The sequence below is a fragment of the Carettochelys insculpta genome, chromosome 5 (assembly GCF_033958435.1).
Source record: "Carettochelys insculpta isolate YL-2023 chromosome 5, ASM3395843v1, whole genome shotgun sequence".
NCBI classification, from domain to species: domain Eukaryota; kingdom Metazoa; phylum Chordata; order Testudines; family Carettochelyidae; genus Carettochelys; species Carettochelys insculpta.
Window position 1 is genome coordinate 35,723,797 of NC_134141.1, and position 19,641 is coordinate 35,743,437.

Consider the following 19,641-nt stretch of genomic DNA (forward strand, 5'->3'; position numbering starts at 1 on the left):
CAAAGGCGGATTTGGTGTGTGTCGAACTGGCTTCACCCTTAGGGTGGAGTACTGTGCACACATCAATTGAAGCCTAGAGCCTGCCACCTTCGCAGCACCTACGCACTCGCTGCTCGTCGCCTTGATTCTTCTTCGCCGGACGTGACCATCACACTCAACTAGACTACTGGACAGGACCCTTACACCTGCTTGGACACGTAAAACCCCCTCTACGCCCTCAGACAAACTCTAAAATCTAATACTCCATTAAGGAATTTGGGCTGTGTAGGGGGACTTAACAGACTGTGGCTCAGGTTGCAGTTTTACCGGATCAACTAAGAGCCATAACCCGGAGCTGAAATAATTTGCTCCAAGCTGCGCACTTGGTTAATAAGTCCATAGTTAAGGCTTTGTTAGTTAACTGTTATTGGTAAGGTTTCTCTTTTTCCTCCTAACCTTCTCTCTCTCTCTTTTTCTCTCTCCAATTCCCACTGGGAAAATCCGCCATATATTATCTCAGTTGGGAGGAAACCTTGATAGGCTGGACCTCAAGGTTTCCAATAGAGTGACTCAACTAGTCACCCAGAGCAAATAGGGGTAACAAACTAATTCATCTTCCCTAGCTCGGAGAAAAACTTACTAAGTCTTTTTACCCTTTTGTTTTATAAGAGAAGTCTCTCATAAACTCCTTCCAGGGAATTCTTGTTAATATTTAGCGTAAGTGTTTAGACTATATATTTGTAGAATAATTAAACTTAGTTAAGTTAGTTGTTAATGAATAGTTATACAAGTTTAGTTTACGCGCTGTGTTGTTTGTTTGTATGTTGCTGTTTTTTGTCAATAAATACAGTCATCATCTAGTTTATTTTTCCTCTCCTCATCTCACCCTTGCTTTTAACAAGCGAGTCAGCTCCTGCCCTACCGGGAATTAGCTTCTCCCCAGCCTCTCCCCTCTAGTACAACACTGGTCTCTAGGCCCCCTGCCGGAGGTGGGTGGGGTTGGCCTGCTGAGGAGCGGAGCGGCCTTTGCCTGTCGGCGGGCTTCTGCCGTCTCTTCTTTGCCCTCATCTGAGGCCCCGGGGGGATCCGAACGGGACGCTGGTGCGGGGTCAGCGGGGGGTTCATTGCCCGCGATTCTGCCCGCACTGACAATAGTGACTGAAGCTGATGCTTAGAATGGAAAACCATTATTATATGGACTAACGAATGACAGAAAAATGTAATGTAAAGTATTACCTAAAGCCACAGAGCTCACTTTTTCAATGGAAGAGGGAATAATTTTCCACATAAGCATAAACCTCCATCCTACACACTCACTATGCTATATTACAAGAAAGATCATTTTAAAAATTATTGCCTGGGCTTCAGCCTCTGATTCAAGACCGTGAAGTCAAAAGCACACTGCAAAGAGTTATACAGGAATCTCACAAAACTGGGTGAATGAGCAACAAAAGAACAGATGAAATTCAAAGTTGATAACTGCAACATAACGCATATTAAAAAACATAATCCCAACTATATATACAAAATGATGAGGTCTACATTTTTTACCACCACAGAGGAATTATTTGGAGTCATTCTGGCTAGGTATATGGAAATATCCACTAACGTGCAGCAGCAATCAAAAAGCTAACAATGTTAGGAATGATTAGGAAAGGAATAGATAAACAGAAAATATCATAATGCCACTATATAAAGCCACAATATGCCCAGACCTTGAATACTGCATGCAGTTCCAGTCACTTCATCTTAGAAAAGATATATTAGAATTGGGAAGGTACAGAGAAGGGCAACTAAAATCAACAGAGGAGGTAATCAAGTGATCCATCCTCCATCATCCACTCCCAGTTTCTGGAAAAACTGAGGCCTTGGGCACCTTCCATATATGGAGAAATTCAAAAGACAGGGATGATTCAGCATGGAAAGACAATGACTGAGGGGCATTGTTCCTTCTAATTTTTTATGTCCATGCAAAGAATAAATTTCATTACATGCACCAAAATGGAGATACAGAGTGACACAGCACCTCCCATATTGTTGTACACAGAAAAATTCGTTCTGCATATGGATGATTTCTGGTGGGGATCAAGCTGAGGAGCTCAGCGTGAGTGAAGGGGTTCAGGATTCAGGTGCTAGTAGGGTTGAGGGCTCTGGCTAGGGGTGGGGCTGGAGACGATAGGTTTGGGGTGGATGACTGAGCATGTAGGCTTGTTAGGTAGTACGTCATTCATGAAACTTGGAGGGAACTTAGCCTAAGGGTGAGATATGATGGAAGGGTGTAAAATCATGAAAAATGTAGAGAAAGTGAATAGGAAAATGTTATTTACTACATTACATAATAACAAAAAAGAGGGGCTACCCATTGAAATTAACAGGGCAGCAGGTTTAAACCAAATGTAAGGAAGTACTTACAGAATACCAGTTAACCCATGGAAATCTCTTAGAGGATGCAGTGATAACCAAAACTACAATAGGTTTAAAAAAAAAATAGGTAAGCTGCCATCAAAGCGATGAAGTGCAACAAGGCAACCAGACAAGATGGAATCCCCACCGAAGTCTTCAAAGAAGGTGGGCCCGAGCTCCACAATGAATTCTACCTCCTGATTCTCAAGATCCGGGATAGGCAGCAGATGCCATAAAATTTCAGAGACACACTGATTGTCAGTCTCTTCGGCTGTGTCTATGCTACGGAGTTCTGTCGACAGAAATCTCCAACTGAACCTCTGTCTACCGAACATGTCCACATGTAATAGGGGCTCCCCCATCCACACCCTCTCTCAACAGAAAATGGCAGACCGCCCAGCCCTCTGTAGACAGAACAGTCAACCAAAAGCTCTGCAAACAGGGCTGCCCAGTGAACTGGAAGCCCTCTCTGTTGACTGAAGGCTAAAAGCAAGACCTCCACAACCTCAGTCACGGAGCTCCAGTATGAAGATAACAACATGATTTCTGCTCTCTTTCTCCCACCGCCCTTCAGACCATCTTAAGTGCCTTCAGTGAAGCATATAAGAATCTCGGCTTCACGCTGAACATTAAAAAGACCAAGCTGCTCCACCAACCCTTGCCAACAGGACAATCTCATGTTCCTTCTATTGAAATCAATGGAGAACTGCTGGAAAATGTGGAACACTTCCTATATCTTAGAAGTCATCTTTCTGCTAAAGTCAACATTGATGTGGAAATCCAGCATTGTCTGAACCGTGCAAGCTCTGCTTTTACTTGCTTGAGACAAAGGGTCTTCAAGAACTGAGACACCTATCACAAGACAAAGCTCCTTGTATACCATGCAGTTGTTGTTCCAACACTACCATATGCACGTGAAACCTGGAGAACATGCAAGCATCATATGAAGGCAACTGAACAACATCATCAACACTGTCTCAGGAGAATACTACATATCTCTTGGGAGGATAGACGTATGAACACTAGTGTCCTGGAAGAGTTGAACATGACCAGCTTTGAAGCCATTATCACTCAAAAACAACGAGAAGTCCTGTCGCACCTTACAAACTAACAGATATATTGGAGCATAAGCTTTCGTGGGCAAAGACCCACTTCATCACGAAAGCTTATGCTCCAATATACCTGCTAGTCTATAAGGTGCTTCAGGGCTTCCTGTTGTTTTTGCAGATCCAGACTAACATGGCTACTCCTCTGATACTTATTACTCATCAACAACTTCATTGGACTGGTCACATGGTTTGGATGTCTGAGCAGTGCCTCCCAAAGCAGATTCTGGGAGGACAGAGGAGTGTTGGGGGCCAGCAGAAATGCTATAAGGACATACTGAAGGCACAGATGCAGAAGTGCAGCATCACTGTTGACACCTTGGAGAACCTTCCCCAAGACCGCCCCAGTGGAGAATGGCAATCCATGAGGGGTGGTGCAATTTGAGAAGTCCCACTGCAGTGCAGAGGAGGAGTGGCAGAGAAGAAGAAAAGAGTGTCAAAAACTGTCCCGTGCCCCTCCAACAGCTACCAACACCCGCACCTTCTGTGATAAGACTGTGGCTCCAGAATCAGGCTGATTAGCCATCAACAGACACACAAATAGAAGGGTGACATGAAATTGTCCTATTTGTTATTGAGCAACTGCCAAGAAGGTCCAAATTGACGGTTATTAACCAACGTGGCCTGTAATACAACCCCATGCTCTGGGGGTACGTATACGTTTGACTACCAGAAGCTGGGATCAAAGGACAGGAGATGGATCACTTGAAAATCGCCCTGTTCTGTTCATTCCTTCTGAAGCACCTGGCTTTGGTTACTGCTTCACGACAGGATAGCAGACTAGATGCACCCTGGTCTGACTTACTCTCATGTTCTTACATGCCCTCTGTGGAAGCTTTTCTGTTATGGCTTATTGTTGTGCGACACTGCAATGCACTGCACTGCACTGCACCCTTTACTATACCCTTCAGCCCCACTGATGGAGACTGTGTCATGTGATAAAAATAGTTTTGCATTAACTGCCTTCTTAGCTGGTCAACAGCTTTCACCATGGAAAAACAAATAAACTAAAATAAGCCTAGGCCCTCACTACTAACCACAATGTAAATCTATCACAGTCAACTAAACTGTGTTTTATTCTTTTGCCTTTCCTTCCTTGATGCTTGGCTAGCTGGCTGCTTAATCCCCTTTCCTGTCACTTCCCACTAGAAACTTCAATGTAAACTATGAAATGAAAAATTGAGCACAGCAGATAGTTTTAACTAGCTTAAAAATATTTTTTTCTTCTATGATCTCTTCTTGCTATTTCCTGATTCACTGAACATATAACTCAGGATTCATCATGATGACTACTACATAGGTGCCAATGAGATTTCCAGTATTTTTGATGCCCTACTTTGGGATCATTTCACAAAACATGGGTGTAACAGATTTATTCTGGCTTTGTACAGTACACGAGCACAATGGAGTCCTAAATCAAGACCGGACTGCTCTGGCACCACTGCCATGCAACTAATAAATAATAACCATTTCACCAAAGGAAAAAGAAAACAATTTTACACAGACTTAGTGAAAAGTTATTTCTCTGCTATGTGTGTCTAATACACAGCACAATTAATAAGGGTAACGTGCATACACCCTTGTTCTCAACATGCTATAATGTTCTCCCTTCATGTTAGAGATTCTGAATCCCATCTGACAAATGACATGTGCAGGAAAAGACGATAGGAAGGATATACAGTAATTGAAGGAACCACTGTATGAGTGTATACTCAAAAGAATTTAGTCATACCTCAGGGTCCTCAGCCTTAAACTTTGGTGTTTTTTCATCTGTTTGTTCCATGACCGTTACCTTGTAATTTTTTCCTTTTAAATTTGCTATGGGACCAATAAAAAAGGTAACCACACCAAAAAAAAAAAAAGAGCTTTATATTGCCTCACCCCTCTTCACCTTCACACACAGTATTTACCTATAACTGCCTCCAAGTGCTTAGTTAGTAGATATCACCTGCCTGGGGGTTCAGAAGCACCCCCGAGATGCTTTCTGCTAGGTGCTATAGAACTTAAATGTTCTGGTAATGAGGTGCATGAATTCTGGCATGCTTCATAACCTCCATTTTGGTTGCTGTCACAGCTTAGCAAAGAACAGAAAATCTTCTTCGGTAACCACATTCCACCTTTGAAGTGGATTTGTTCTTTCCTGCTGCCAAGCTGCGAGGCTCAGAAGCATCCCAGAGCCTGTAAGCATGACTGAGGCAGCACTTTTAAAGAGCTGCAGCAGCCCCACTAGAGACCCTTGGGCATGCACTGCCGCAGCTCAACAACTGCCTGAAATTTTATTTCCAAGAAAAAATAGCTGATAACCAAGTAGCATGTGCAGATCTGGTGAGAGGGGGACCATGTATGAGGCAAATTAAGGAATGTTTATTTTACGTCTTTTAAAAAACATGGGAACCAGAAAAAAACAAATTGTGAGGCCAGGCAAAAGCAATAAGAGGCTTGGGGAAAGGAGAGAAAAGGGTAAAAGCAGCGAGTAATCCTCCTCTTGCATCTGCATTTTAAAGAAAACTGTCATTTTTAATTACTATTATTTTCTCTTAGTCTTTCCCAATCCCCAAGGATACAGCTTTCCATTACAATTCATCTTTAATCAATATATGCCTATTTTGGTAAAGGCAGAATAATAGTTGGCCTAAATAACTTCCAGAAAACAGACCAAATCTAACTCAAATACATCTGTGTAGCTCAACCTGCAACTGCGAAAAATTTGTGCCAAGTAATGTTGTCATGCTTAACAGTGTTCAACAAAAGCCGAAACATAACTGTAAGATGTATTTTTACCATCATTGTGATGTGGTCTTATTCTCTGTTTTTTTCTCATTAAGGAAACACTGAACAAATCATTTTTGGATAATCTGTCTGAAATTCTTCACTGACTGCTAATTCACAAACCACAGAAATAATACAAAATCTAACATTTACAATGGGCTGTCAGTATTGTAGGGATCATGAGTAAACAGTTCCTTCATTTCAAGAAATCAAGTGGAAGAGGTAAACAGTCGCTCCAAAATAAAATGCCTACATTTTCAAATCACTAGTTTTTTTTTTCAAATTAGCTTTATAACCACTGTTTTTATTCATCAGCACAGAACCAATCAAAATATAACATTTTGTTTATCATATGTGGAGTTCTCCTGTCCCAGTTCACCCTACAAATAGTGTAACTTGAGCATAATCAAGGGTAAGCCTATGAATGCCTGCCACATCACACACAAATAGCTCAATTCATAAAAGCAATATTTGTGCACGAATGACATGGGATTTGTGCTAATTGTTAATGCCATAGCAGGGATCATATTTTGAAATCTGGTTCCCAAAAGAAAACACACACATTTGATAATATATTGGCAGTGTATATGCGGACAAACAAAATGCATACAGTGATTTGGAAAAAAGACAGACATATTTTCTATGATAATTGCCACAGAAGCTGCACTCAAAGCTTTTTCTGTGAATTAAATCCTACAGGCCTGATGGCCAGAAATGCCAACCATCCAGAAAACTCACTCAGTGGAGCTGGAGGTCCTCACTACATTTGGAAAAAGAACATGACATGTTTAGCTACAGAAGTTCTCCACTGCAAAGTTAGAACCTGATTCTGAAGCTACCACATGTGTGGAATTACTTCACTTTTAGCTGCAATGCCATGCCAAAGGAATTATATGATCAGGCTAACTACATCCATGAAACTTAGTTTTCTTTTTTATATTGTTACTTCCCAGTCCAGTGACAACAGAATCACCAATTCATCCTACATTCAAAGGAAGCTTCTTGCAAGTTTAGACACTGATTTTTTGAGGGATTGCTCCAAATATAATTCCTCTGAACAGCAAAGGAAACATCCTTACTTTACATACTTACACTACATATGTAAGTGATTTATTTTTAATTTTGGACATAGCAACACAACAGATCATAGCTTATAGAAAGTAGCATTTCTAATGAACTTTGCTGTTGTTCAAGAAAATGGTATAAAAAATCTCTTTGTACTTAAGGGAAAAATGAACAAGGGGTTAAAAAAATACAAATCCCTTGCTACAATTGCATTCCTTACTGAGAGCCAGGCTTACAATTCCTTTGCACAAATGTCTCTATGGACTATGAACATCAGTGCGAGTTCTGCCTTCAGAACTGCCAGACAAAATTGCTCTGATGACAAAACCATACTAAGAAATGCTGTTCCATCATCACAATATTTCTGTTATTACATCATGAGGTTCACAACCAAGATTCATTAAAAAAGTACCTCTCTCTGAATACACATTTCTGTTAAGTACACAAACTTGGTTTGACTTCTCCGGCTAACAAATAAATTCACGGATAGAAAGGTCTTTTTATGCCTAAAATCAAAGACCCAGGACCTTTAAATCTTGTCTCTTTTATTTATTTTATCTTTTCTTATCTACTACCCTGCCAAAGCCTTAAGGTTGCCATAGTCCTATTATTTAACAAATGGAAAATGCAGAATCAGAGGAGATTAGGAAGACGCCAGGTCACCTAGTCCAATCCCCTGCTCAAAGCAGGGTCAACCCCAAATAAATCATCACAGCCAGGGACAGACACACACACTATTTTGTAGAAACATCTCTCCATTTCCGCAAACATGAACATACCATACAGTGGTCTGGGGGAAACATTTTCTGGTGACTTTGCTGAGTGCCTATATCTCCACTGCTTCCAGCACCATTTGATTTAGCAGTTCCATATTAGACCCACTAAATTGAATCCCGAAAGATTGACCTCCAGCACATGAACTCAGCAATAAGTGTAGACGTGCCCAAAGTGATGGACAGGGTTCATTTGGCTCTATCACAACTGTTGAGCAAACAAACAGAAATCAAAGAAACAAGAAATTAATGTGGTCTGACTTCTACCAATAACAAGCTCGCCTGGGAATTCACCTGGAGTGGAAGTTGCTCAGCACCTTTGAAATCAAGCCATATTTATAAAGGCGTCTTCAAAAAGCACGAGGTGTAACTTTATGCACTCACTTTTTAAAATGTTAGTCTAATAGTTCTATACCTTCACATTGCCATGAAAGTGCACTGCTAATGTCATAAATTTGCTGTTAATCACTACACAGCTCCAAAAAGACTTTTCTGACCAGTCAGGAAGGGGTGTCTGATCCATAAAGTCACATATTAAAACAATTTTAAAGACTGCCAGCATTATATCCATTATATATTTATATTATATTTATAGTTATATTTTATATTATATAATATCCATAACATATTTTATTTGTATGTGTAAACTTTCATTTAATGAGACTGGGTTACTAAACCAGATTGCTGTCTGCAGGACATGTGATAAGATGACAGATGGACAACTATCTGTTTCCTTAACTGGTGTTCTTCAAGACGTGTTGCTCATGTCCATTCAACTTAGGTGTGTGTGGTTGCCACATGCACCAGGGATGGGAGATTTTCCCTCAGCAGGATCCATAGAGAACTGACTGCAGCACCCTGTGCTCTGACACACATGCCGTGGTATATAAGGCACAGCCAACTCCTCCCCAGCCCTCAGTTGTGATAGTGGGGAAAGACGGCAGGATGCTGAATGGACAAGAGCAACACATCTCAAAGAGCACCAGTTACAGAAACAGGTAATTGTCGGTTCCTCTGTGAGTGCTTGCTCTTGTCCGTTCAACTTAGGTTGTTTCCAAATAGTGTTCCTGAAGACAGATAGAAATTTAGGACACGCAGATTGCAACACAACTCTGTGGAACTCAGTGTCATACCCGGCCTGATAAGTAATGGCATAGCAGCATGTAAACATGTGAATGGATGACCCTGTCATAGCCTTGCAGATATCCTGGATAAGGAGGTATGCCAAAAAGGCAGCCAATAAAGCCTGCGCGCTGGTTAAGTTCACCCACATAATCAGCCATTGCTGAGTCTTATCAGCTTGTAGCACTTCCAAATGCACGAGATTATCCATCCTGAGATTCTTTGCAAGGACACAGTGAGACCTTCCATCATTTCAGCTGATGCAATGAAGAGTTGGAATGACCAATGAGAGGGCCCTGCCCAGTTCAGGTAGAAGGTGAGCCCAATCCTCACACCTAATGCATGCAGGCACCTTTCCTTATTGGTTTTATGTGGTTATGTGGCAAATGACTGGAAGGAAGCTGCCCTGACTCATGTGGAATGCTGAGATCACCTTGGGAAAGAAGGCTGGATGCAGTCAGAGTTGTACCTTATCCTTACGGAAACAAACTCTGAAGTTAAGACGAGCAAGGCTGTTGAAAAGGGGGCTGAACTCAATGACCTCCTGAGGTCTCATCCAACCCAATCTTCTATAATGCTATGACTCACCTTACCACCAAGAAGGCTCCCTTCCATCAAAGTGATGGAAGAGCGCATGAAGCCATATGTTCAGAAGGTGGTCCTGTAAGTCTGGAGAGGACCAGATTAAGTTCTCATTGTTGGACTGTGCAGGGCACCAAAACCTCTAGGGTAGGGGCATGTTCAGGGCAAGAGCCAGGCAGGGATCCAACAGGGATTGGGAAGTGGAGCAACTCAGCCCCAGCCCACTCTGATCCCCTGTTCCCCAAGCACACGATTCAGGGGAGGGGGCTTGCAGAAAGCAGGGGAACCTGCATGGAGTGAGGCAGCTGGGATCCAACAGAGGAGAACAGGCTTGGGCTGGGTTGCTCCATTTCCCCACCCTACCACCAGTGAGTTCAGGGGCAAGCCCCATCCCCCCTACTGGCACCAGGTCCAGCCCCACTAAATGCACGGGACCCAACACTTTTGGAAGGAGGTTTGGGGAAAGGGGTGAAGCTGACATGGGGACAGGAATGGAATGTGGGCAGGTTGGGGCAGGGCAGGGTGGTACTAGATCCCAGGTACTAGATCCCCCTAAGATGGCCCCGATGGGTGCAGCCAATGAGGTGGGAGGAGTAGCCAGGGGATATGGGTGGGCAATAGAACAGGAACCATCTGATAGTCAACATGCAGCTGCATAGGGCAGCACAAAATTTGGGGCAATTTCTTGGCTATCACTAACTCTTTCAGTACCTCAGGTATCTTATGATGAACCTTGTCCTATATCCTGAGAGGTATCGAGTGCCCTCAATTCCTATTGGGAGTTGAGAGCATTCAAAATGTTGTAAGCTAGAGCAACAAAACTGGAAAATGTTTGATGAAGGAAAAAATATAATACAGGGTACCCAATTTCTCCTGGTTATGGCAGACAGGAACAGTTGGGGCACAGCCAGCTGGCACCAGCAAAATTGAAAGCAACCTTGGGGCTGCTCTAAACTATGGCTACTAAGGCAGATGGACTGCTCAGGTAATTACAGTACTGTGATCTCTGAACATGGCTCCTCACCATCCCACATGTCCCTAATCACAGGAACCAGGTAGCGGTTATGCCAGGTCTACACCTGCTGGAGATCTGCAGCCAGTTTCTATTGTTTTTTCTGCTGCCTGAGCACTGCGAAGTCATAACTGAGGACCAGAAAATCTGTCCCATAAATGCTGAAGAGCAGTAAGCTTGTGCGTAATGACTCTTCAAAAGTTTGACCTTGTGAGCTATTATCCCTACAATCCTAACAAAAGTCAGTATCTACATAGATTATCTTTTGTAGAAGAACTGACCAAGTAAAATCATATTCAGGGAGTATATCTTGCATACCCAATTTTTCCAAATTCCCCTCTTCTCTTTTGTACTTGCACTGATGCTGAAATCCTGGGTGGTGCTTGTTTTTTGATGATGGATGAATGCATGGACGGATGGATAATGTTATTGACCTACATATATTAAAACCCCATGTCAATCTATTTCGTTGTATGTAAAAATAAAAACTACATGAAATTTCACAAGGACCTGCCTGAAATGGGACATCAGTCAGGTATTAATTACGGTATTTGCCAGTAGCTCTGCTTCTGTCCAATCCTAAAGTTACTAGCCTTGTAAGTCATTGGCCAAAACTTATGGTCTATTTAAAAAAAATAGCTCATTACTTCACTAATATTTACATTAACAAGTTCTATGTACAGGTATAGCTGTTCATAAACTGCGAAGTAAGCAGATAGAACATGTCGGGATCTTTCGCTTTCCTTTTTAGTCCTAAGTACAGCAGGCCACAAACCACTCACACTTCCACTACCCAGGCACATTCATCGACTTCAGGTGTGAATTTAAGCATCAGTTGGTCTAACTAACACAACCCTGTTCTGTTTACTGGCCTACAAGTTCTTTGTCTGAATGCTGTTCTACACGATGTCATCACACTGTAATTTGTTTCATTTACAGTATCTGTTTCACTTCTGCTCACAAGGTAATATAATTCCAAAAAAAATTTTTTAACTGCACACAGGCTGCTCGACACATGTGCATGGTAAATGGAATCTGAACTTAGCTTAACAGCCTCATTTATTCCTGATGGTTTAAATTATTTCATCACAATTAATGACACCCCCTCCGCTTCCTGTGCAGCACTGCCAGATGTTCAGAGACCACAAAGCCACTCTCTTCTTTGACGGCTAGTGACAAGTTGTCCTCTGAAGGACGTTCCCTAGGTGCATAGGCCGGATGACACCTCCACTGCTTAGCACCTCTCTACCTCCCTTGGTAACCATGGTGAGGGAAGCAGGAAGGCATGAGAAACCAGCCAGTACATTAGTAAGGACAAATTATGTGACGTGTTCTGAACTTGAAGGATCTTGTCTCCTCTTACTGAGCTTCAAACCTTGCTGTTTTATGAAAGGGCAGAGACAACTTTTTTTTTTTTTGCCTTCACCTTCAAAAAATTAATACTTTTCTCATGCAATATCTTATCCCCGCTAGCCTTTGTTTCATTGCCTTTTTCAAAATTATAAGGAGGCAATACTGTCACCTGTTGTCCAACTCCTTCAGCCTGAAAAAAAAATTGCGTTTAAAGAAATCTGAATATGGGAAACGTTTCCCTCAGTTGAGTTTGGCTTAGTTTAGTCCTTCAGCATGTTTCATTCTATGAGCGCATGAGGAAGCTTCCTGCATGTGTGTGCCTTAATTAAAGGCTATCCCTAAAATGAGCAGGTGAGAACCTAAGCATACAGTTAAAAAAAAAACTTATTTGTGGAGCCTATTTGAATTGAGGTTATGGGCCAATTTCTTAAACAGCTGCATGAAAAGCTTTAGTGCCAAATGAATGTTTCACCTTTATCATAGAAAGTAAGAAGAAAGGCAAAGCTCTTGTGCTTTTAGGCTTACAAAACAAGTAAATATGTTCTTGAAGACAACTCTATTAGCTATTTGGGACACATGTGGCAGACATTCCAGTAATTTTTTTAATTAAAAAAAAAAAAAAGATGCTGATCTTTGTCAAGAAGTCAGGGCTGTTCAGTTTGCCAAAAGTGCAGCATTAAAGCAGAAGGGCCACTTGTGTTAGCCTACCCCATAGAAAGCCTGGGCGCTGGAAGTTTTTTGTTTTTTAAACATTTTAAAGTGGAATTTGGAGAGTGAAACAAAACCTGTTAGCACACATTCTGAATAGATGCAAAAAGTCTCCTGTATAAGACTGATTAGATGTGTAGCTATTTCCAGGATTATTTCTCTCAATGCTATTGTGGACTACTTTGAGAGAAACTTGCTCTTTCAAACAATCTTGAATACAGTAGCTGGGAGGGAGTCATCTACCCTAAGCTTTAAAAGGCTTATTTGTTCACTTATTTTTTTAAAAATCCTTTTAAAACAACTGTTTTTCAGCACAGAGGTCATGTATGATGTTTGCTTAGTTATTCATTACAGTTGCCTTAGCAGAAGATCCCAAGCCTCATTTTCAGGAGGAGGAGCTGTTTGCATAGTCTAACAACAGGAACTCACAAACCTACACCACACTTTTCACATATGCACAAAAGAAACTAAAAAAATAAAACAAAATAGTAAAGTTACATAGATGCAAATAATTAAAATAAACAACTTATTCTTTATACTACAGTACTAAGATTTACGTCAAGTCAGAGACAACAGAATGAAGACCATATGAATGCTTTACCATGAGGGTGGAGAAGGAGCTGAATAAACTTTAAAACTCTCATGTAGGGATGTATTGCCTGTGTGTCCCTGGCAGATGTGGAAAGGAAAGGAAATGGGCAAAAGAGAATCAAATATCCCATCACTGCAGGTCTGCGAAGGGGAAAGAGCACTGCAAAAGATCTCACATCTGGCAATCATTTGTCAATAGCTGGAAAGAACGGCAGGAAACTTTCTGGCTCTTGCGGAAGATGAAAAGACAAAAACCATGTGTCATACATGCGCCACACTGGTACAGTGACTACTATATTCCCCTCCTTTTTTTCCCTTTAATTTAATGATCTTCAGATATACTCTACTCCATGGTCAAAATCAAGCAGTCACTTGACTTGATAAAGCTGCAGTATATGCACATTTTTCAAATAAACCCCAGGGCTGATGTTAGAAAATCAAACTCATTCAAGCATAGACCGCCTGGTACTTTGGGCACAGATCCTTGTGGTTTAGTCAATAAACAGAATCTAAATGAAAGACACCACAGTAACTAGACAGCAATGCTTTGAACAGTTCTTAACCTTTTAAGAAAGACAGACAGACCGACGGACAGACCAAGTGGCCAGATACAATGCTAACAATCTACACAGATCATTCTACTGGCCACAGCACCTGTGTTTGAGCACAGGGTCACTTACTCTTTCTGAAAGACATTGTGTTTTTAATTTGGGTTATATTTTAAGTTCCTTTGTTGTTTATTTTTAAAATAACACTGTTTTTCCCATCAAACTGAATGGTAGACAAAAACATAATTTCATTGATTTCTCCTGGCCATAAAGACAATTTTTACTATCCCATTTCCAACAGTGATACTGTATAACATGAAGAAGATCCCTATGTAAAGAGTTGTTAAATGTTCAAGGGGGTTAGATCTATTGTTTTCTCCTAGACAATTCAAGAACAGCTTTGAGTTCATTCTTAGGCTGCATTTAAGGGGAAGCAGCTGCAATAGGAGCGGAACTTCTCCCTGTCAATACCGTAAGTAAATGCTGCACGTTGTATACTGATCTGGCAAATTCATAGCAGATTGTCAAACTATTACAGGAGCAGTATCTTCCCCAAACAAGCCTTACCATAGTTAATTACAATGCAGATCAGACAGCAGCCACAATTGTTCTTTAATTATAGGAAGCACTTTGTGTAAATTTTATGGAAATTTACAATCCCCGTCCCCCGCCCCTCATGCCTGAAAAAGGAAGAAGGGACATAAGCATTCGCAGAAGGAAGAAACTCTAGCTTATAAAACACCATAATACATTGTGTAGAAACTCAGGACAATGTTGTTTCAGTATTTACTTTAATACATCAAGAGGCTTCACTGGTGGTATTTATCAAGTCCCACCAGTATGAGGAATTGTTACCCAAGCAAGTGACTGTTTGGATTAATTGTGGGAGTTGTAAATGTCAGTAACTCACAATGAAGTGTATTCAGATTTGCAAAGAAAAAATTTATTTCTATAATGAGAAAAAAATACATATATATAAATATTGCTGCACATAATGCACCATTGGGGCCGTTTCTTCATGTTAAAGCAGTTGTGAGGAACCCCCGACCCACAGTCTGGATCCGTACTGCAACTTGTCTGGAATCCAGACCCTGAGGCTCATGGCTCCCCTCCACAGAATCTGGCCCACAGCACAGCGGAGGGCAGAGAGCCCTGAGCCTCATGGGCCGAATCAGGCAAGCCACAGTCCAAATGCAGACCACGAGCCCTGCTGGGGCCAGGCATGAGGGCAAGGAAGGAAGTGGCTCCAGGCTTCACTGTTGGCCACTGGTGTTATCCCAGTGGATAGAAGCTGAAGTGGACTGGGGGGCAGTCTGCCCTTAAGCTTCCTACTTCTGCTCTGGTTGACCGGAATTCCAGCCAATCAGAGGAGCTGAGAGGACACAGAGGCATGTGGGTCTGAGGGTGCTGTCCAAATACAGAACAGAAAGATATGGAGGAGAGGGGCAGCTCCTCCTGGCTGCACCAAGCCCTGGGGTGCAGGAGCCCCAGCCCCTCCCCCTCCCCAGGCCCAGAAAAGTGGCAGCCATGGGCATTCTGGGCCCGGAGCCCCATGGAGGGGTCCAAAGCCCCAAAGAGGCGGCAGCCAGGGGTGCTCCCAGACCAAAGCCCTGGGGAAGCAACGGCCATGGGCGCTCCCCTCCTGGAGTCCTGGGAAAGCAGCGGCCGCAGGCACTCTGGGTGCCGAGCCCTGGAGAGGCAGAGGCCACGGGTGCTTTTGGCCGAGAGCCCTGGTAAAGTGGAAGCCGTGGGCACTCCCTGCCCAGAGTCCTGGGGAAGCAGCAGCTGCGGGCACTCCCCACCTGGAGCCCCGGGAAAGCAGCAGCCGCAAGTTCTCCAGGCCCTGAGCCATAGAAAAGTGGCAGCCACCGGCACTCCAGGCCCTGAGCAGCCTTGGGTGATCCCACCCCTACCCCCAAGCCCCTGGGGGCCTAAATACGGGACAATTTGTCCCTTTTAAAAAATAATTTGGGATACCTTTTTGGCGTCCCAAATACAGGACAGATGGTCACTCTACCCAAAGGTAAGTGAATCCTCATCACCCTGTGCCCCCAGACAACTCCTGTGCCCTCTCCCTTGCTGACTCCCCACCTGCCCCCTCCCACACCCCACACCCCAACTCTGAACCCGCCCTCCCAGACACCCCCCCAGCCTGAACCCTCCCTCCCAGACCCCGCACCCTAAATCCTCTACCCGCTCCAGCCCAGACTTCCCACCCACACTCTGCTTGTACCCCACCCTCCCAGACCCCACACACTAAGCCCTCCAGTATTTGTCACCTGCTCAGAACCCCCACCCACAGCCTATTCCTGCCCCCTAACTTCCAGGCCCCACACCCTAAGCCCTCCTGTACTCTTCCTCTCACCTAGATCCATACCCCCAGGCTTATTCTGCACCCCCTTCTGCTCAGGCACCCACCCACAGCCTACAACTGTTCCCCACCCAGGCCCAGATCACCAACCCCCAGCCCACTCCTGCACTCTGCCTCTTGCCCAGATCCCACAGCCCTGGCCCTCATACAGTCGAGGACCATATCCGTAAATTAGGGGGACTGGGTTGTTATTTTCCATTCTCACTTCTGTGGCCCCAGCTGATTTATCTATGGGTCTGTGGCTCCCAACCCCAAAAAAGTTCCTCACCCCTGTGTTATAGCATCAGTTCCCGCTAATATTCTGAATTGTGTCACAGGTGTGTGTGCTCTTCTGATGGATATGCATGGCTAATGGACGCTAACACGTATGGTGAGTGTACTGAGGAAGAATGTGCTCATATTTCTATGAGAACTTTATTTGAGAAAGATGGGCAAAATTAAATACATGGTATGTAGTAATTGCTACGTTTTTTGTTATTCATAAGTGTAACCCAAAATTCTGACAGATCACCATTTGGAAAATTTCTGGGGGGTTTTACAGCCACAGCATCCATATTTGTAGAGCCAGCTACTGATCACTTTTCATCCAACAGTTAGGCAGATTTAGTTAAAGGAATATTTTTACTGATTCAAGCTACCTAGTTCTAGTTCAGACTGAGTATATGCGCTTCTTCAACGGCTTTAAACTGAGTTTACAAAATGACTAATTTATGGGAGAGAAATACTTCTGGAAACAGTTTGCTCTGATAGTTCAAGATCACAAAAGAAATGAACAAAAAAAATCACCAAAAACAACCTTGGTTGGATGTAGCCTTGGCTGAGACTTACTTTACAAGCTGCTCTTAATTATACCAGTCTACACAAAATTTCTTCAAATTGTGATGTTCCCTCCCTCCGCCCCCCCCCCAGATTCCCCGTACAGGATTTGGAAGGGATGGCTCAGTGTGCTCATTCATTTCCAAACTCCTAGTGACATGATTAGCACAAAAGGTCATAAAATTAGATGTAACAGAGAAAACACAAATGTAGATATCACACACACCGAGAACTTCCCAGAGAAGTGGTTGAAGCCCTATCAATTGAGAAATTTTCAACAAGACTGAAGAAAGCAGTAGAAAAAACACAGTGTATGGAAAAAACTTACATTGGAAAGGGATTGACTAGATGATCTAGCCAAAATAGGTCTTTTCCATATCTAACTTCTATAATAGAATTCCTGTGAATAGCTTTCCAGGAAGTGACATTTAATTACAACCACAAGAGGTTATGTTCTTATGGAACAGCACTTAGTGCTTACAGGGAGCTTTACATCATCTTAGTGCTGTCCAAAGATTAACCAATTAATGCCTAACACCCCTGTGAGGTATGCACTGCAAGAATTTTCATGTCAGGCATTTATGGTAAAAAAAAAAAAAAAAAAAAAGCACAAACACTCTCTACCCTCACCATTTGTCATTGGTGTACTCGGAAACAGGTTGCTCGTGTCCATTCCACAGTAGGTGAGCATGCTTGCCAAATACAGTAGTACCAGAAGACTTTACCCAAGCAGCACCTATAGGAGAGCACCTCTAGTGATACCTCAATGGTGCGGTATAAGGGACATTGAACACTCTGCTGCTCCCTCTGTTCCTTCTTGCTAAAAACTCCGATAGCGGGGAAGGAAAGTGGGATATTGAATGGATATGAGTTACACTTCTCGAAGAACACCAGTTACAGAAACAGGTAACTGTCTTTACTTCTTTGAGTGATTGCTCAAATGCATACCACTTTTGGTGATTCCCAAGCCGTATCACATAAGAGCCGGACAGGAGTGCATGAGCAAATAGGTTGCAGCACAGCTCTGCTGAACCCAGCATCATTCCTAATCTCAGTGACGGTGGCATCATGCATGGCAAATGTGTACAGTGACAACCATGTAGCAGTCCAACAGATGTCTTGGATTGGTACATGCACCAGGAATTCTGTTAAAGAAGGCTGTGTCTTTGTCCAATGGGCTCTCATAATCAGCACTGAGGGAACCCATTTGAGGTAATACCAAGTGCGGATGCATTACGAGGTCCAGTCTGAAATTCTCTGCATGGAGACATGCTGGCCCCACATCTACTGAGCCGTTGAGATAAACAGCTGGGTATATCTCCGTAATGACTTAGTCTGGCCTAGGTAAAAGGCTAGGGCCATTCTGACATCTAACATGTGAAGGCATCTCTCCTAATTAGATGTCTGGGGCTTGGGAAAGAGGACCTGAAGGAAGATGTCCTGGCTCACATGAAAAGCAACCACCACCATCTTGGGGAAAAATGGTGGGTGTGGTGAGAGCTGAACCTTGTAATTCTGGAATAGAGGTTTGGAGGTCAAGGCTCAAAGCTCGGAAACCTGCCTGGCCAATGTTATAGCCATGAGAAAGACCACTTTCCATGACTGATGGGACCAAGAACACACAGGGCCAAAGGCGTGAAGAGTGGCCCCATGAGCCTGACTAGAAACAAGTTTATGTCCCACTGCAGGACTGGATGTCTGACCTTAGACAAGAGTTGTTCCAGGGCCCTGAGGAACCTGCCTGTGTTGTCACGGGAAAAGATGGTATGATCTTGTACAGGTGGCTGAAAGCAGAAATGGTCGCCAGATGCATTTTGATGGAGGAATGCCACTTTTTATTCAGGTGGAGCACATAATCAACAACCGATTGGATTGGGACCTCTGGTGTGGTGATGCCACAATCAGCAACCCAATGTAAGAACTTTATCTGTTTTGCAAAGTAAGTCTGATGGGTTGAAGGCTTCCTACTCTCTAGGGGGACCTCGCAGATGCCCTCCAAACAGCTCTGTTCCTTGGGGTTCAGACACACAGCACCCATGCTGTGAGGTGGAGGGGTGCAAGGTTGTGATGCAGAAGGCAACTGCAGTCCTAGGATAACCAAGTATTGTTGGTTCAGCAATGGCCATGGAGGGAGCACTTGCAGGCTCAACAGGGTTCCATATTAATGTTGCCAGGTCCACGGAGGGGCAATCATAATAATCTGGATCTTGTCCCTCTTGACCTTCTGCAGGACGTTGCTGATGAGCAGGATCAGAGGAAATGCATAAACCGTACAAGGCCCCCTATCTATGTCAAGGGGAAGGCATCAGATAAGGAGCTCTCACCCAGGCCCCTTCAGGGGGGTATGGCCTGTTCTGCCTGGTAACACAGAAATCCATTTGGGGAGTGCCCCACTTCTGCAAAATCATGCAAGCCACATTTGTGTGCAGCATCCATTTATGGT

General features: G+C 43.3%; 1 protein-coding gene across 2 annotated transcripts in view; it reads right to left on the reverse strand.

Annotated features, from left to right (window-relative positions):
* BNC2 (basonuclin zinc finger protein 2) overlaps positions 1-19,641 on the reverse strand; it is a 457,477-nt gene that overhangs the window by 263,311 nt on the left and 174,525 nt on the right. The window lies entirely within an intron of this gene.